At 49.9% G+C, this 18,463-nt stretch overlaps 1 pseudogene; it reads right to left on the bottom strand.

The window, feature by feature from the left end:
* Positions 1–2,111: 2,111 nt before the first annotated feature.
* LOC147082044 (uncharacterized) lies at positions 2,112–18,462 on the bottom strand (annotated as a pseudogene).
* Position 18,463: the final 1 nt, after the last annotated feature.

Below are 18,463 nucleotides of genomic sequence, written 5' to 3'. Positions count from 1 at the left end.
CCCGGCACCTCGGACAAGTGCCGGGCTTGCATCTGTTCCGGGGGGGGGGGGGGGGAGAAGTCCGGGGAGGGAGCTGCGGGCAGGCGGCCGGCGGGAAAGCGGCCGGCCGCCGCGGGGCCTTTAATGCGCCGGCGCAAACACATGTTGGACTCTGTTGCCAGAGTCTTAGTTGCGGCTGCCACGGGCGAGGCGGCCGCAACTGAATTTCGGCGCTAGGGCCCGTCGGCATGGCAACCGGGACGCTGCGCACACCAATGACGTCATCGGTGCCGGCGCAGCGCTACCGGTGCAACGCCGATTTAGGGCCCCAGGGAATTTTAAAACTGGCCATAACTCTGGCGCTAGTCCCTCTAGCGCCTCAAAAGCAGCGCTAAGGCAACTGAATTTCTAGGCCGTTGGCTTTTAATCACTAAGATCAGAGCTAACATCTCAACACGCCGACTGTTCACAGGAATGAGTCATACAGATCCTGGGATCTTTATGTAAGAGAAGTCGGGGCGGAGCCAAGAGCCAAGACCTGGAACCTCCCAGGTTAGTCGGGAAAGAGGAAGTGAAACTATACACAGTGGGGGAGGGTAATATACATGAGTGCAAAACGAATACAGGATCAAGACAAACAGATTTCATTACAGTCTGTAACCGTCAGGGACACCCCTGCCACAGGACTCAATATCCACCCCCTCCACCACTGGTGCAGTGTGTTTGCAGTATGTACGGTCCACAAGATGACCACAGTCAGGCCGTGTGGAGTCAAGGGCCAGGCAGCAGAATGGATGGAAAGATCGCAACAAACTTCCCTTAACTCCAACCCTCTGATTTCTATTTTGTAGCCAGCTTTCCATCCATTCTGCTGCCTGGCCCTTCACTCCCCACGGCCTGACCTGGGTCATCTTGTCGATCTTACAAACTGTTTATTGATATAGCAAGCTGGTCAGAAAACAGAGAGATGGGGTTGGGAGCAGCTACTCAGACTGGCAAAAGGTGGGAAGTGGTGTTCCACAGGGATCGGTGCTGGGATCACTGTTGTTCATAAACGATTTGGACTCGGGAATCAGAAGAACAATTTCAAAGTTTGTCGATGACACCAAATTGGGAGGTAGAGTTAATACTGAGGAAGACAAAATGCAAGAAGATATTAATAAATTTCAGAATGGGCGTGTAATTGGCAAATGAATTTCACTATAGGTCAGTGTGAGGTGGTGTGTTTTGGTGGGAAGAATAAGGAGGCCACACACTACTTGGACAAGGGGGAGAAATTGGGTTGCTTTGCGCCTCCCGTGATATTCAGCGGGAGGTTAGCGCCGGCAATGACGTCATCGCCTTGGGTTGCGACCCCATACCTATTGCCGGGCGATATGTCTGACAGGGTCAAGGGTCGTTCTTGCAGCCGCCGCGGCGCCACTTTAAAGGGCAGGTGTCGGGCGGCAACTTTTTATTTTGGCCGACTGCCAGCACCTGCCCCCTTCTCCTTTCTTCTTCGGGGTGTCGGCCGTGATCGCACAGCCCGGCGCTCCTCTTGATCCGACACCCCGCTCCCTGGTGGTCCAGCAGGGCCCTGGTGTGCGCAGTGCTAGGCTCCTCCCCTTTAATCAGGGAGGGAGGTCTGCTATGACACGGTGCTATGTGCCGACGGGCGTGGCGCTGTTACATGAAGCACCGTGAAATTCACTGGTCGCGCCTCAAGAGGGTGGGGAGTGCTTCCAGTAGCACCCTGCCTGGGGCGTTACCACTAAATTTAATGCGCAGGGGCGCTAACTTTTTCGGGGCACTAAAATTAACCCCGGTGACATTAGCAACCCATAGGGGGCGCCACCGAATTTCCCCCTAAGAGTCTAAATGGGCTGGAGGAGCAGAGGGATCCAGGGATACAGATACACAAATCACTAAAAGTAGCGACACACGTTAATAAGGCCATTAAAAAAAAAGCACTGGGGTACATTCCTAAAGGAGCCTTCTGTTCCGTGGCTAGGAGCTCTGAACCATGGCAGAGAGCGGCTGGGACATGTTTCTCACCCGCCTCGAGATTAACCCGCACGGCAACTTTGCTGTCAGTGAAGAGAGACAAGAAAGACTAAAGTGCCGTTTGCCCCTCTCAGTGTGGCCCTGAAGGACTGTGTCCAGGCTGGAGTTCTGTTCCTGCTGTACAATCCTCCCCCAGATTGTCCTTTCTGAGCTCCAGCCAGGTGATGCTAAACACTCAGGTGGGAAAGAAGGAAATCTACAATAATGTGTTTAAAACAAAGCTCGTTTATTTGACATCTATCCAGAATATTAAACTCCAGCCCAGTTATAGGGGTTATTAACATCAGCAGAAACAAACCCCAACTGTCAGAATGAATATGGTTCAGTCCTGAATGTGATTAACAGCAGCAATAACAGCAGAATCCAACCCCTGCAGTCACTTGTGAACTCGCTGGTGTGTCAGCAGGTTGGATGACTCAGTGAATCCCTTCCCACACTCAGAGCAGGTGAACGGCCTCTCCCCAGTGTGAACTCGCTGGTGTCTCAGCAGGTCGGATGCCAGAGTGAATCCCTTCCCACACTCAGAGCAGGTGAATGGCCTCTCCACAGTGTGAACTTGTTGATGTGTCAGCAGTTTGGATGCCAGAGTGAATCCCTTCCCTCACACGGAGCAGGTGAACGGTCTCTCCCCAGTGTGAACTCGCTGGTGATTCAGCAGCTTGGATGAATTAGTGAATCCCTTCCCACACTCAGAGCAGGTGAACGCCCTCTCCCCAGTGTGAACTCGCTGGTGATTCAGCAGGTTGGATGAATTAATGAATCCCTTCCCACACTCAGAGCAGGTGAACGGCCTCTCCCCAGTGTGAACTCGCTGGTGATTCAGCAGGTTGGATGAATTAATGAATCCCTTCCCACACTCAGAGCAGGTGAACGCCCTCTCCCCGGTGTGAACTCGCCGGTGTATCAGCAGATTGGATGAATTAGTGAATCTCTTCCCACACTCAGAGCAGGTGAACGGTCTCGCTCCAGTGTGAACTCGCTGGTGTCTCAGCAGGTTGGATGAATTAGTGAATCCCTTCCCACACTCAGAGCAGGTGAACGGTCTCTCCCCGGTGTGAACACGCTGGTGTGTCTGAAGTTCAGATGACTGAGTGAATCCCTTCCCACACTCAGAGCAGGTGAATGGCCACTCCCCGGTGTGAACTCGCTGGTGTGTCAGTAGGTGGGATGACTGAGTGAATCCCTTCCCACACTCAGAGCAGGTGAACGGTCTCTCCCCGGTGTGAACTCGCTGGTGTCTCAGTAGGTGGGATGACTGAGTGAATCCCTTCCCACACTCAGAGCAGGTGAACTGCCTCTCCCCGGTGTGACTGTGCTTGTGTCTCGATAGGCCAGAGGATCGGCTGAAGCCTCGTCCACACACAGAACATGTGAACGGTTTCTCCCCACTGTGAACGGTGCTTTTTGCTTCCATGTTCAGAGGCCGATGATATTCAGATCCGATGAGTCGAGTGACTCTGTCAGATCTTGAAGTGATGTTTGGTTTGAGCTTACCGTCTGTAAATCCTCCCCTTCCAGTGCCTTGAAAAATGAATTTAAAACAGGGAGTGTGAGAGACAACCCACAAGAAAACAAAGGCAGGTTGTGAAACTGAGCTCAATGAATCTGGTCAATTGTGGGCCGGCACTAGAAAAAAGTGACCATGAAAGCTGCCAGATTGTCATAAAAACCCAACTGGTTCACTGATGTCCCTCAGGGAAGGGAATCCGCCACCTGGTCTGGGCCTACACAAGACTCTGGCCTCTATGGGAGGAGAGAGAGAGAGGGAGAGGTGGGAGGGGGAGGGGGCGAAGGAAAGGAACCTTATACATCTGCAACTCGACCAGAACTTTGATAGAACCTCCAAAACCCACAACCTCAAAGGACAAGGGCAGCTGTTGTATGGGAGCACCATCACCTCCAAGTTCCCCTCCAAGTCACACGTCATCCTGACTCAGATATATTCATCGTTGCTGGGTCATAATCCTGGAACTCCTTACCGAACAACATTGTGGGAATACCTTCACCACACGGACTGCAGTAGTTCAAGAAGGTGACTCACCACCCCCTTCTCAACGGGAAACTGGGGATTGGCAATATTTGCTGCTCTTGCTAGCGACTCCCACATCCCAAGAATGAATTGAAACAAATCTGTAGATGTAAACTGGATTAGAAGCCTGTACAGAAATATTGTTCCTAAAACAATACTCTTTTACATTGTATGGACAGTGTCTGTGTAACAACCTGATCTCCCCTAGAATCCACCTCCTTTGACAGTCTCACATTGGAAATTGTTGGGTCCTCCTGGGCTCAGAAGTACTGGGGGTTAAACCCAGCAGCTTCTCCTCCATCTCCACTCCAGCTCAAACTGAAGCATAGAAACACAGAAGATAGGAGCAGGAGTAGGCCATTCGGCCCCTTGAGCCTGCTCCATCATTCAATGCGATCATGGCTGATCATCCAAGTTCAGTACCCAGTCCCTGCTTTCTCCCCATACCCCTTGATCCCTTTAGCCTTAAGAAATATATCCAACTCCTTCTTGACTATATTTAATGTATTGGCCTCTACTGCCTTCTGTGGTAGAGAATTCCACAGGTTCACCACTCTCTGGGTGAAGAAATTCCTCCTCATTTCTGTCCTAAATGGCCTACCCCTTATCCTTAGACTGTGACCCCTGGTTCTGGACTCCCCGACCATCGGGAACATCCTTCCTGCATCCAGTCTGTCCAGTCCTGTCAGAATTTTATAAGTTTCAATGAGATCCCCTCTCATTCTTCTAAACTCCAGCGAGTACAAGCCCAATTGTCCCAATCTCTCCTCATACGTCATTCCTGCCATCCCAGGTATCAGCCTGGTGAATCTTCACTGAACTCCTTCCACGGGAGGAACATCCTTCCTCAGATAAGGCGACCAAAACTCCACACAATACTCAAGATGTGGTCTCACCAAGGCCCTGTACAATTGCAGCAAGACATCCTTGTTCCTGTACTCAAACCCTCTCGCTATGAAGGCCAACATACCATTTGCCTTCTTAACCGCCTACTGCACCTGCATGCTTACCTTCAGTGACTGGTGCACAAGGACACCCAGGTCTCGTTGCACTTCCCCTTCTCCCAATCTATTGCCATTCAGATGATAATCTGCCTTCCTGTTTTGGCCACCAAAGTGGATAACCTCACATTTATCCACGTTATATTGCATCTGCCATGCTTCTGCCCAATCACCCAACCTGTCCAAATCATCCTGTAGTTTCTCGGCATCCTCCTCACAGCACACACGCCCACCCAGCTTTGTGTCGTCTGCAAATTTGGAGATATTACATCTAGTTCCCTTGTCTAGATCATTAATATATATATTGTGAATAGCTGGGTTCCAAGGACCGATCCCTGCGGTACCCCACTAGTCACTGCCTGCCGCTCGGAAAAAGACCCGTTTATTCCAACTCTTTGCTTTCTGTCTGCCAACCAGTTCTCTATCCAAGTCAATACCTTGCCCCCAATCCCATGTGCCTTAACTTTACACGCTAATCTCTTATGCGGGACCTTATCGAAAGCCTTCTGAAAGTCCAAATACACCACATCCACTGGTTCTCCCTTATCTATTTTCCCAGTTACATCCTCAACAATGAAGCAACAAAAAGACCTCCACAGGCGGCCAGGGACCTACCTTCCGTCAGCCTGAAATAAAACCCTTCCCGACAGCCGCTGACTAATGGCGGCCGCAGCACCCACAATCCCCCGTGCCCCAGAAACCGCTCTATCCAATGCGCTGATTTCCCCGCTGAGAGTGCGCATGCCGCCCGGGGCCGTGGGCCATTCTGGGAGCCTGGCTCCTGTCCTTTGGCCCGAGTCGGACTTGGTGGAACCGGCTGAAGAAACCGGGAAGCGGCGGCTCGGATGGGGGAGGCGCTGCACTCTGGGTTTCCTGGTGCCGGGGCTCTGGCCGCACGTCCGCTGGGCCCGGCCGCTCTGATTCTGATTGAGGTTTTTGATGAGGTAACAGAGAGGGTTGATGAGGGCAATGCGGTTAACATGGTGCACATGGATTTCCAAAAGGCGTTCAACAAGTGCCACATGATAGGCTTGCCAGCAAAGTTGAAGCCCATGGAATAAAAGGGACAGTGGCAACATGGATACAAAATTGGCAAAGTGACAGGAAACAGAGAGTAGTGGTGAATGGTTGTTTTTCGGACTGGAGGAAGGTATACAGTGGTGTTCCCCAGGGATCGGTACTAGGACCACTGCTTTACTTGATATATATTAATGACTTAGACTTGGGGTACAGGGCACAATTTCAAAATTTGCAGATGACAGAAAACTTGGAAGTGTAGTGAACAGTGAGGAGGATAGTGATAGATTTCAAGAAGACATAGACAGGCTGGTGGAATGGGCGGACACATGGGAGCTGAAATTTAATGCAGAAAAGTGCAAAGTGATACATTTTGGTAGGAAGAACCAAGTGAGGCAATATAAACTAAAGGGTACAATTCTAAAGTGTGTGCATGAACAGAGAGACCTGGGGGTATGTGTGCACAAATCATTGAAGGTGGCAGGGCAGGTTGAGAAAGCAGTTAAAAAAGCATATGGGATCCTGGACTTTATAAATAGAGGCAGAGTCCAAAGGCAAGGAAGTTATGGTGAACCTTTATAAAACACTTGTTCGGTCTCATCTGGAGTATTGTGTTCAATTCTGGGCACCGCACTTTAGGAAGGATGTGAAGGCCTCAGAGGGGGTGCAGAAAAGATTTACAAGAGTGGTTCCAGGGATAAGGGATGAGGGACTTCAGTTATGTGGATAGACTCGAGAAGCTGGGGTGGTTCTCCTTACAGCAGAGAAGGTAGAGAGGAGATTTGATAGAGGTGTTCAAAATCATGATGGGTCTGGACAGAGTAGAAACTGTTCCCATTGGCGGTAGGGTCGAGAACCAGAGGACACAGATTTAAGGTGATTGGCAGAAGAACGAAAGAACGAAGTTGCGAGGTGAGGCCCGATCAGAGCATCGGACCTGTGAAGGGGCAGTGACCGGCAGAGCTTAAAAGCGGCGGCAGTGCGAGGTGAGGCCCGACCAAATCAACAGCAGAGGAGAGAGGTAAAAAGTAATCAGAGTGTGACGTCACCAGGGAGCAGGTAAGTGATTGGTTGGTGAGTATTTCTCTTTTTTAAACTTTAACTCTGTAGTTTATAGTTACTAGGGTCTTTTCTGGTGTAGCAGGGACTGTTGGTAGACTATACAAGCACCTTAGAGATAATTTTAATTGGTGGTAGTAAATTAATTTAAATTAAGTAAAGGGAAGGTCATGCCAGGTGAGCCCAGCCCCGTGATATGCTCCTCTTGCTCTATGTGGGAATTCAGGGACCCCGGTGCCCCTGATGACCACGTGTGCCAGAGATGCATCCATCTGCAGCTACTAGCAGACCGCATTGAGGCGCTGGAGCTGCGGGTGGATGGGTTGTTGAGCATTCACGATGCTGAGAGGGTCGTGGATAGCACGTTTAGTGAGTTGGTCACACCGCAGGGAAGGGCTGCACAGGAAGACAGGAAATGGGTGACCACCAGGCGGAGCAATAGAAGCAGGCAGGTAGTGCAGGAGACCCCTGTGACCATTCCCCTCTCAAACAAGTATACCGCTTTGGATACTGTTGGGGGGGATGACTCACCAGGGGAAGGCAGCAGCAGCCAACTTGCTGGCACTGGGGGTGCTCCTGCTGCCCAGGAAGGGGGGGAAAAAGAGTGGGAGAGCAATAGTGGTAGGGGATTCTATAGTAAGGGGAACAGATAGGCGTTTCTGTGGCCATAGACGTGAATCCAGGATGGTTTGTTGCCTCCCTGGTGCCAGGGTCAAGGATATCACTGAGCGGCTGCAGGGCATTCTGGAGGGGGAGGGTGAACAGCCAGAGGTCGTGGTCCACATTGGTACCAACGACATAGGTAAAAAGAGGGATGAGGTCCTGCAGCAAGAATTTAAGGAGCTAGGTGAAGGATTAAAGAGCAGGACCTCAAAGGTTGTAATCTCTGGATTACTCCCCGTGCCACGTGCTAGTGGGTATAGGAATAGGAAGATAGAACAGATGAATGCGTGGCTAAAGGGATGGTGCAGGGGGGAGGGCTTTAGTTTCCTGGATCACTGGGTCTGCTTCTGGGAAAGGTGGGACTTGTACAAGTCGGACGGTTTACACCTGAACCAGAGGGGAACCAATATCCCTGCGGGGAGGTTTGCTAGCACTGCTGGGGGGGGTTTAAACTAACTTGGCAGGGGGATGGGGTACAGAGTGGAGCTATAGTAGGGGGTGATTTACAGCCAAATACAGAGGAAAAAACAAGTCAGCTGGGAAGGCAGAGCAAATATGTGAAGGCAAAAGGGAATATGGCAGGGCTGGAAGGCATTTATTTTAATGCAAGGAGTCTTGCAAATAAGGTGGATGAACTGAAGTTGTTGTTGAACACATGGGAGTACGATATTGTTGCTATCACGGAGGCATGGTTGAGGGAGGGTCAGGACTGGCAGCTCAATATTCCGGGGTATAGAATCTTCAGACGAGACAGAGGGGGGTGTAAAAGGGGAGGGGGTGTTGCAATATTAATTAAGGAGTCAATTACTGCTGTAAGGAGGGAAGATATATTAGCGGGTTCCTCTAATGAGGCCATATGGGTAGAACTTAAAAACAAAAAGGGGGCAAGCACTTTGCTGGGAGTGTACTATAGGCCCCTAAACAGTCAGGGGGAGATAGAGGAACAGATATGTAGGCAAATCTCAGAGAAGTGCGAAAATAATAGGGTAATAATAGTGGGGGATTTCAACTTCCCCAATATAAATTGGGATAGTCAGAGTGTGAAAGGCTTAGAGGGTGCAGAATTCTTAAAGTGCATCCAGGAGAGCTTTTTGAGCCAACATGTAGAAAGTCCTACAAGAGAGGGGGCGGTACTGGACCTAATTCTGGGGAATGTAGCCGGGCAAGTGGTGGAAGTATCAGTAGGAGAGCATTTTGGCGACAGTGACCATAATTCGGTGAGATTTAAGGTGGTCATGGAAAAAGACAAAGACGGCCCGGAAATAAGGGTTCTAAATTGGGGGAAGGCCGATTTTAATATGATAAGGCAGGATCTGGCCAAAGTGGACTGGGAGCAGCTACTTATAGGAAAATCCACATCAAAACAGTGGGAGACTTTCAGAAGGGAAATAGAGAGAGTACAGCGCCAACATGTTCCTGTAAAGGTCAAGGGTGGGACCAACAAGCAAAGGGAACCTTGGATGACAAGGGATATACAAAAATGCATTAGAAATAAAAGGGGGGCTTTTGGCAGTTACAAAAGACTAAAGACGGAAGAAGCCCTAGAGGAGTATAAAAAGTGCAGGGGCATACTTAAAAAAGAAATTAGGAGGGCGAGGAGGGGCCATGAAATAACACTGGCGAGCAAAATAAAGGAAAATCCTAAGATGTTTTATAAGTATATTAAGGGCAAGAGGATAACCAGGGAAAGGGTAGGGCCCATTAGGGACCAAAGTGGCAATCTGTGTGTAGAGCCAGATGATGTAGGCGGGGTTTTAAATGAATTTTTTGCATCTTGTGTTCACTATGGAGAAAGACGATGCAGACATAGAAATCGGGCAAGGGGACTGTGACATACTTGAACATATTAGCATCGAGAGGGAGGAGGTGCTAGTGGTTTTAGCAGGCCAAAAAGTGGATAAATCCCCAGGCCCGGACGAGATGTATCCCAGGCTGCTGTGGGAGGCAAAGGAGGAGATTGCAGGGGCTCTGACACAAATTTTCAGAACCTCTCTGGCCACAGGGGATGTACCAGAGGACTGGAGAACAGCTAATGTAGTACCATTATACAAGAAGGGTAGCAGGGATAAACCAGGGAATTACAGGCCAGTGAGCCTAACATCTGTGGTAGGGAAATTATTGGAAAAAATTCTGAGGGACAAAATTAGTCTCCACTTGGAGAGGCAAGGATTAATCGGGGATAGTCAGCATGGCTTTGTCAAGGGTAAATCATGTCTGACAAATCTGATTGAATTTTTCGAGGGGGTGACTAGGGGGGTGGATGAGGGAAATGCTGTGGATGTGGTTTACATGGACTTCAGTAAAGCCTTTGACAAAGTCCCGCATAGGAGACTGGTCAAGAAGGTAAGAGCCCATGGGATCCAGGGTGCCTTGGCGCGTTGGATCCTAAACTGGCTGAGTGGCAGGAGGCAGAGGGTGATGGTCGAAGGTTGCTTTTGTGACTGGAAGCCTGTGTCCAGTGGGGTACCTCAGGGATCGGTGCTGGGTCCCTTGTTGTTTGTGATCTACATAGATGATTTGGATGAGAATGTAAACGGTATGATCAGCAAGTTCGCAGATGACACGAAAATTGGTGGGGTGGTCAATTGCGAGGAGGAAAGCCTCAGGCTACAGGACGATATAAACGGGTTGGTCAGATGGGCGGAAAAGTGGCAAATGGAATTTAACCCTGAAAAGTGCGAGGTGATGCATTATGGACGGACAAATAAGGCAAGGGAATACACAATGAGTGGTAGGACCCTAGGAAGTACAGAGGGTCAGAGGGACCTTGGTGTACATGTACATAGATCCCTGAAGGCAGCGGAACAGGTAGATAAGGTGGTTAAAAAGGCATATGGGATACTTGCCTTCATTAGCCGAGGCATAGAATATAAGAGCAGGGAGGTTATGATGGAGCTGTACAAAACGCTGGTGAGGCCACAGCTGGAGTACTGTGTGCAGTTCTGGTCGCCTCACTATAGGAAGGATGTGATTGCTTTGGAGAGGGTGCAGAGAAGATTCACCAGGATGTTACCTGGGATGGAGCGCCTCAGCTATGAAGAAAGACTAAACAGGCTGGGGTTGTTTTCCTTGGAGCAAAGAAGGCTGAGGGGGGACCTGATTGAGGTATACAAAATGATGAGGGGCATAGATAGGGTAGACAAAGAGGAACTTTTCCCCTTAGTAGGGGGGTCAATAACAAGGGGGCATAGATTCAGGGTAAGGGGCAGGAGATTTAGAGGGGATTTGAGGAGGAACTTTTTCACCCAGAGGGTGGTTGGAATGTGGAACTCAATGCTCAAAAGGGTGGTAGAGGCAGGAACCGTCACAACATTCAAGAAGCATTTGGATGAGCACTTGAAATGCCATTGCATACAAGGCTATGGACCAAATGCTGGAAAATGGGATTAGACTGGACAGGGATGGATGGGCAGCGCAGACACGATGGGCCGAAGGGCCTCTTTCTGTGCTGTATAACTCTATGACTCTATGAGGAAAAAAAAATTTATGCAGCGAGTGGTTAGGATCTGGAATGCACTGCCTGAAAGGGTGGTGGAGGCAGATTCAATCACCGCTTTCAAAAGGGAATTGGATAAGTGCCTGAAGTAAAGAAATGTGCAGGGTTACGGGGAAAGGGCGGGGAGTGGGACTCGCTGAAGTGGTCTTGCAGAGAGCCGGCACGGGCTCGACGGGCTGAATGGCCTCCTTCTGTGCTGTAACCATTCTATGATTCTATAAAATATTAGAAAGTTTGTTCCACAGAAGCACCAGGTTTATCTGCTTTTATTGATGAATTTAAAAAGTCTCTATTAAAACTTGAGCCAGTGTGTTGTGAGCCAAAGAGCCTTGTGTCCAATGAGGGGAATAAAGGCCCACAGCCTCCCCTGGCCCCGGGCCCTGAACAAGGGACTGGAGAAACTCGCTGCCCTGTGGATCAGACAATCAGCCGGCGCTAGGCCCGCCCCTCGGGCTACCCGATTGGTTGGAGGACCCGCCACCGGCTCGCTCCTCCAGCCCGTCTGTCAATCAACCATCAGCCAGAAGAGGTCGCTGGTGAGATCAGTGAAGAAAGAAAGACTTGCATTTCTATAGCGCCTTGCACCACCACCGGACGACCCAAAGTGCTTTACAGCCAATGAAGTACTTTTGAAGTGTAGTCACTGTTGTAATGTAAGAAATGCAGCAGTCAAATAGCGCACAGCAAGCTCCCACAAACAGCAATGTGATAATGACCAGATAATCTATCTTTTTGTTAACTCTGTTTCTCTCTCTACGGATGTTGCCTGGCCTGCTGAGTGTTTCCAGCATTTCCTGTTGTTATTTCAGACTTCCAGCATCCGCAGTATTTTGCTATTATCCTTTTGTTACATTGATTGAGAGATAAACATTGGCTCGGACACCGGGGATATTTCCCCTGCTCTTTCCCACATTACAACAGTGACTACACCTCAAAAGTACTTCATTGGCTGTAAAGCACTTCAAGACGTCTGCTGGTCATGAAAGCATTATATAAATGCAAGTCTTTCTTTCTCAAAATAATGTCATGGGATCTTTTACATCCACCTGAGAGAGCAGACAGGGCCTCAGTTTAATGTCTCATCCGAAAGACGCCACCTCTGACAGTGCCTCAGTACTGCACTGGAGTGTCAGCCTGGATTTTTGTGCTCAAGTCTCTGGAGTGGGACTTGAACCCACAACCATACGCCTCAGAGGCAAGAGTGCTACCATAGAGTCATTGATTTATACAGCACAGAAAGGGGCCCTTCGGCCCATCGTGTCTGCGCCGGCCACCAAGCCCTGTCTATTCTAATCCCATTTTCTAGCACTGGGTCCGTAGCCTTGGATGCTATGGCGTTTCAAGTGCTCATCTAAATGCTTCTTGAATGTTGTGAGGGTTCCTGCCTCTAACACCCTTTCAGGCAGTGAGTTCCAGATTCCAACCACCCTTTCAGGCAGTGAGTTCCAGATTCCAACCACCCTCTGGGTGAAAAAGCTTTTCCTCAAATCCCCTCTAAACATCCTGCCCCTTACCTTGAATCTATGCCCCCTGGCTATTGACCCCTCTACTAAGGGGAAATGTTCTTTTCTATCTACCCTATCTATTCCCCTCATAATTTTGTACACCTCAATCAGGTCCCCCTCAGCCTTCTCTGCTCTAAGGAAAACAACCCCAGCCTGTCCAGTCTCTCTTCATAGCTGAAGCGCTCCAGCCCAGGTAACATCCTGGTGAATCTCCTCTGCACCCTCTCCAATGCAATCACATCCTTCCTATAGTGTGGCGAGCAGAACTGCACACAGTATTCAAGCTGTGGCCTAACTAACATTTTGTACAGCTCCATCATAACCCCCCTGCTCTTATATTCTATGCCTCGGCTAATTAAGGCAAGTATCAGATATGCCTTCTCGCTGTCCTGCTGCCCTCAAGGATCTATGTACATGCACACCAAGGTCCCTCTGATCCTCTGTCCTTCCTAGGGTTCGACCATTCATTGTGTATTCCCTTGTTAGTCCTCCCAAAATGCATCACCTCACACTTTTCAGGGTTAAATTCCATTTGCCACTGTGCTGCCCATCCAACCAACCCATCTATATTCTCCTGTAGCCTGAGGCTTCCCTCCTCGCTATTTACCACTCCACCAATTTTCATGTCATCTGCGAACTTACTGATCATACCTCCTTACATTCATATCTAAATCCTTAATGTACACTACAAACAGCAAAGGACCCAGCACCGATCCCTGCGTTACACCAGTGGACACAGGCTTCCAGTCACAAAAACAACCTTCGACCATCACCCTCTGCCTCCTGCCACTAAGCCAATTTTGGATCCAATGTGCCAAATTGCCCTGGATCCCATGGGCTCTTACCTTCTTGACCAGTCTCCCATGTGGGACTTTGTCAAAAGCCTGACTGAAGTCCATGTAGACTACATCAACTGGACTGCCCTCATCCACACACCTAGTCACCCCCATTGAAAAATTCAGTCAAATTGGTTAGACATGATCTCCCCCTGACAATGCCATGCTGACTATCCTTGATTAATCCTTGCCTCTCCAAGTGGAGACTAATTCTGTCCCTCAGAATTTTTTCCAATAATTTCCCTACCACTGATGTTCGGCTCACTGGCCTGTAATTCCCTGGTTTATCCCTACTACTACCCTTCTTGAATAATGGTACTACGTTAGCTGTTCTCCAGTCCTCTGGCACCTCCCCTGTGGTCAGAGAGGTTCTGAAAATTTGTGTCAGAGCCCCTGCAATCTCCTCCCTTGCCTCACACAGCAGGCTGGGATACATCTCGTCTGGGCCTGGGGGTTTATCCACTTTTAAGCCTGCTAAAACCACTAGTACCTCCTCCCTCTCAATACTAATTTGTTCAAGTATATCACAATCCCCCCTGCCTGATTTCTATGCCTGCATCGTCCTTCTCCATAGTGAACACAGATGCAAAATATTAATTTAAAACCTCACCTTCATCTTCTGGCTCTACACACAAATTGCCACTTTGGTCCCTAATGGGCTCTACTCTTTCCCTGGTTATCCACTTGCCCTTAATATACTAATAAAACACCGTGGGATTTTCCTTTATTTTGCCTGCCAGTGTTTTTTCATGACCCCTCTTCGTTCTCCTAATTTCTTTTTTAAGTACCCCCCTGCACTTTCTATTCTCCTCTAGGGCTTCTAGTGTTTTTAGTCCTTTGTATCTGCCAAAAGCCTCCCTTTTTTTCCTAATCCATTCTTGTATGTCCCTTGACATCCAAGGTTCCCTGGGCTTGTTGGTCCCACCCTTGACCTTTACAGGAACATGTTGGCGTTGTACTCTCTCTATTTCCTTTCTGAAAGACTCCCACTGCTCTGATGTGGATTTTCCTACAAGTAGTTGATCCCAGTCCACTTTGGCCAGATCCTGCCTTATCATATTAAAATTGGCCTTCCCCCAATTTAGATCCTTTATTTCTGGTCCATCTTTGTCCTTTTCCATAACTACTTTAAATCTCACCGAATTATGGTCACTGTCACCAAAATGCTCTCCTACTAACCCTTCTCCCACTTGCCCGGCCACATTCCCTCGAATTAGGTCCAGTACCGCCCCTCTCTTGTAGGACTTTCTACATGTTGGCTGAAAAAGCTCTCCTGGATGCACTTTAAGAATTCCACACCCTCTAAGCCTTTCACACTCTGACTATCCCAGTTAATATTGGGGAAGTTGAAATCCCCAACAATTACTACCCTATTATTTCTACACCTCTGAGATTTGCCGACATATCTGTTCCTCTATCTCCCCCTTACTGTATGGGGGCCTATAGTACACTCCCAGCAAAGTGCTTGCCCCCTTTTTGTTTTTAAGTTCTACCCATATGGCCTCATTAGAGGAACCTGCTAAGGTATCATCCCACCTTATAGCAGAAATTGACTCCTTGATTAATATTACTAACCTGATTTTTGGTCAACTCTTGGCGTATTCACGTTTAATAAGTCTCCGGGAGAAGGAATCGCTTCACTTGTACTGGTTCCTGGGGCCTGATCACCTTCCCCAGGAGCAGAGCCTTGACCCTGACTTTATTCACTTGTACTGGTTCCTGGGGCCTGATCACCTTCCCCAGGAGCAGGGCCTTGATTCTGGGGGTGTTTTATTGCACCGCATGGTGTACTTGAGAAGAGCCCCATCAGGGCGAGTGCAGGAGGGTCAGGGGGCGAGTGTGGGAGGGTCAGGGGGCGAGTGCGGGAGGGTCAGGGGGCGAGTGCGGGAGCGTCCATCTCCAGGACCAGTGTGTATCTGAGTCAATGGGACTCTCTCTGACCTTTCTCCCAAGTCCATCTCCAGGACCAGTGTGTATCTGAGTCAATGGGACTCTCTCTGACCTTTCTCCCCAGTCCATCTCCAGGACCAGTGTGTATCTGAGTCAATGGGACTCTCTGACCTTTCTCCCCAGTCCATCTCCAGGACCAGTGTGTATCTGAGTCAATGGGACTCTCTCTGACCTATCTCCCCAATCCATCCCCAGGACCAGTGTGTATCTGAGTCAATGGGACTCTCTCTGACCTTTCTCCCAAGTCCATCTCCAGGACCAGTGTGTATCTGAGTCAATGGGACTCTCTCTGACCTTTCTCCCCAGTCCATCTCCAGGACCAGTGTGTATCTGAGTCAATGGGACTCTCTGACCTTTCTCCCCAGTCCATCTCCAGGACCAGTGTGTATCTGAGTCAATGGGACTCTCTCTGACCTTTCTCCCCAGTCCGTCTCCAGGACCAGTGTGTATCTGAGTCAATGGGACTCTTTCTGACCTTTCTCCCTGGTCCATCTCCAGAACCAGTGTGTATCTGAGTCAATGGGACTCTCTCAGACCTTTCTCCCCAGTCCATCTACAGAACTAGTGTGTATCTGAGTCAATGGGACTCTCTCTGACCTTTCTCCCCAGTCCATCTCAAGGACCAGTGTGTATCTGAGTCAATGGGACTCTCTCTGACCTTTCTCCCCAGTCCATCTCAAGGACCAGTGTGTATCTGAGTCAATGGGACTCTCTCTGACCTTTCTCCCCAGTCCATCTCCAGGACCAGTGTGTATCTGAGTCAATGGGGCTCTCTCTGACCTTTCTCCCCGTTCCATCTCCAGGACCAGTGTGTATCTGAGTCAATAGGACTCTCTCTGACCTTTCTCCCCAGTCCATCTCCAGGACCAGTGTGTATCTGAGTCAATGGGACTCTCTCTGACCTTTCTCCCAATTCCATCTCCAGGACCAGTGTGTATCTGAGTCAATGGGAATCTCTGACCTTTCTCCCCAGTCCATCTCCAGGACCAGTGTGTATCTGAGTCAATGGGACTCTCTCTGACCTTTCTCCCCAGTCCATCACCAGGACCAGTGTGTATCTGAGTCAATGGGACTCTCTCTGACCTTTCTCCCCAGTCCATCACCAGGACCAGTGTGTATCTGAGTCAATGGGACTTTCTCTTACCTTGTTCCACAGTCGATCTCTGGAAGCTCTTTGAATCGGAAGGGTTCTCTCCGGTTGGTGCTCTCACAATCCTGTGCTGGTTCACCTGCTGTCGTTCCTCAGTCTACAATCCCTGTTTACTTCGAGCTGAGCACCTTCCTCAATCACACCATCTCTCACCGGGACATCTAATTGTGGCAAAGCAGAAAATAAGAACAATATTGAAAACGTGAAATAATGTAATGTAGACTTTCAATCTGCTTACTAATAATTCAATTTCAAGGCCGAGTATTTGTTTGATTTTGTGCCTTTCCTCAGATCCCCAGTTGCGGGGCTGTGTGTTCAGTTTGGAGATTTTCCTCAGATCCCCAGTTGCGGGGCTGTGTGTTTAGTTTGGAGATTTTACTCACTGTGAATTTCCGGCCTCCTGAGACTCCCCCATTCTCACTGCTCTGGGCGGAAATGCGCCATTTTCTGTGCGGAGTTACTAACCGGATCGGTGACCCTGTGAGCCTCCCTCGCTGTGATCTAAACTCGGGGCTGAGCAGCCTCTGTCGGGCCGAGTTCCCTCAGTCACAGAGCGGGCCCTGTAATCCGGGCAACCAGCCTGTTTCTGAGCGGCCGGCGCCGCCCGGCCCAGCACACAGCAAACCCAGGATCAGCAGTGGAGCGGCACTGCGCCTGCTCGGGGGGGAGAGAGAGAGAGAGAGAAAGGGAGCGGCACTGCGCCTGCTCGGGAGGGAGAGAGAGAGAGAGAGAGGGAGAAAGGGAGCGGCACTGCGCCTGCGCCGAAGGGAGAGAGAAAGGGAGCGGCACTGCGCCTGCGCCGGAGGGAGCGAGAAAGGGAGCGGCACTGCGCCTGCGCGGGAGAAATAGGCAAGGGAGCGGCACTGCGCCTGCGTGGGAGGGCAAGGAGCGGCACTGCGCCTGCGTGGGAGCGCAAGGAGCGGCACTGCGCCTGCGTGAGAAGGCAAGGAGCGGCACTTGCGTCTGCGCCGGAGTGAGAGCAAGGGAGCGTCACTGCGACTGTGCGGGAGAGAGAGAGAGAGAGAACGGGAGCGGCACTGCGCCGGAGGGAGCGAGAAAGGTAGCGGCACTGCGCCTGCGCGGGAGGGCAATGGAGCGGCACTGCGCCTGCGCGGGAGAAAGAGGCAAGGGAGCGGCACTGCGCCTGCGTGAGAGCAAGGGAGCGTCACTGCGACTGTGCGGGAGAGAGAGAATTGATCCAACTCCACATACCGGGATCGATCCGAGAGAGAGAACGAGGTGCCTGAAGTCTGATACTCACCTTTAAAACCAGCTCTTAATGCAGGGACAGGTGGGAACTTCAGTTACTATTTGAAATATTTAAAAATTAACCAGAGCTGCAATTCTGGTTAGATCCTGTCTCCCAAATAAAAAGGGAATGTTTGTATGGGTCAGGGTGTATATCGTTCTCCCTATGGAATTATTGTCCCAATAAGGAATGGTAGCCGCTCACTCACTTTATACTCGGTTCTTAACATCCGTTCATATTCGGCTCTCCTAACAACGTGTTCATTGAGTGCTGCGCTCACGTTAGGGTTCCGTGTGTTTTGTTTTTCTCTGAAGCCAGTCCTCATCTATATTGAATCACTGATCTGAATATTCGCTCACAGCAAGCCCGCTGCAGTGTTTCTGGATCTGGATTTCTACATGTTGGACAGACAGTTTACCGAAAATGGCTAAATAGTAAGCAGCCCTTTCACAGATACAGTGGGTGGCTCTGAAAAGAGCCTTTGGG

The sequence above is a fragment of the Somniosus microcephalus genome, unplaced genomic scaffold, assembly GCF_052327205.1.
Source record: "Somniosus microcephalus isolate GS21.2 unplaced genomic scaffold, FLI_Smic_1.0 scaffold218, whole genome shotgun sequence".
In the NCBI taxonomy this organism is placed as follows: domain Eukaryota; kingdom Metazoa; phylum Chordata; class Chondrichthyes; order Squaliformes; family Somniosidae; genus Somniosus; species Somniosus microcephalus.
The sequence above is the reverse complement of the archived record's forward strand: the minus strand, read 5'-3'. Positions and strand labels throughout refer to the sequence as shown.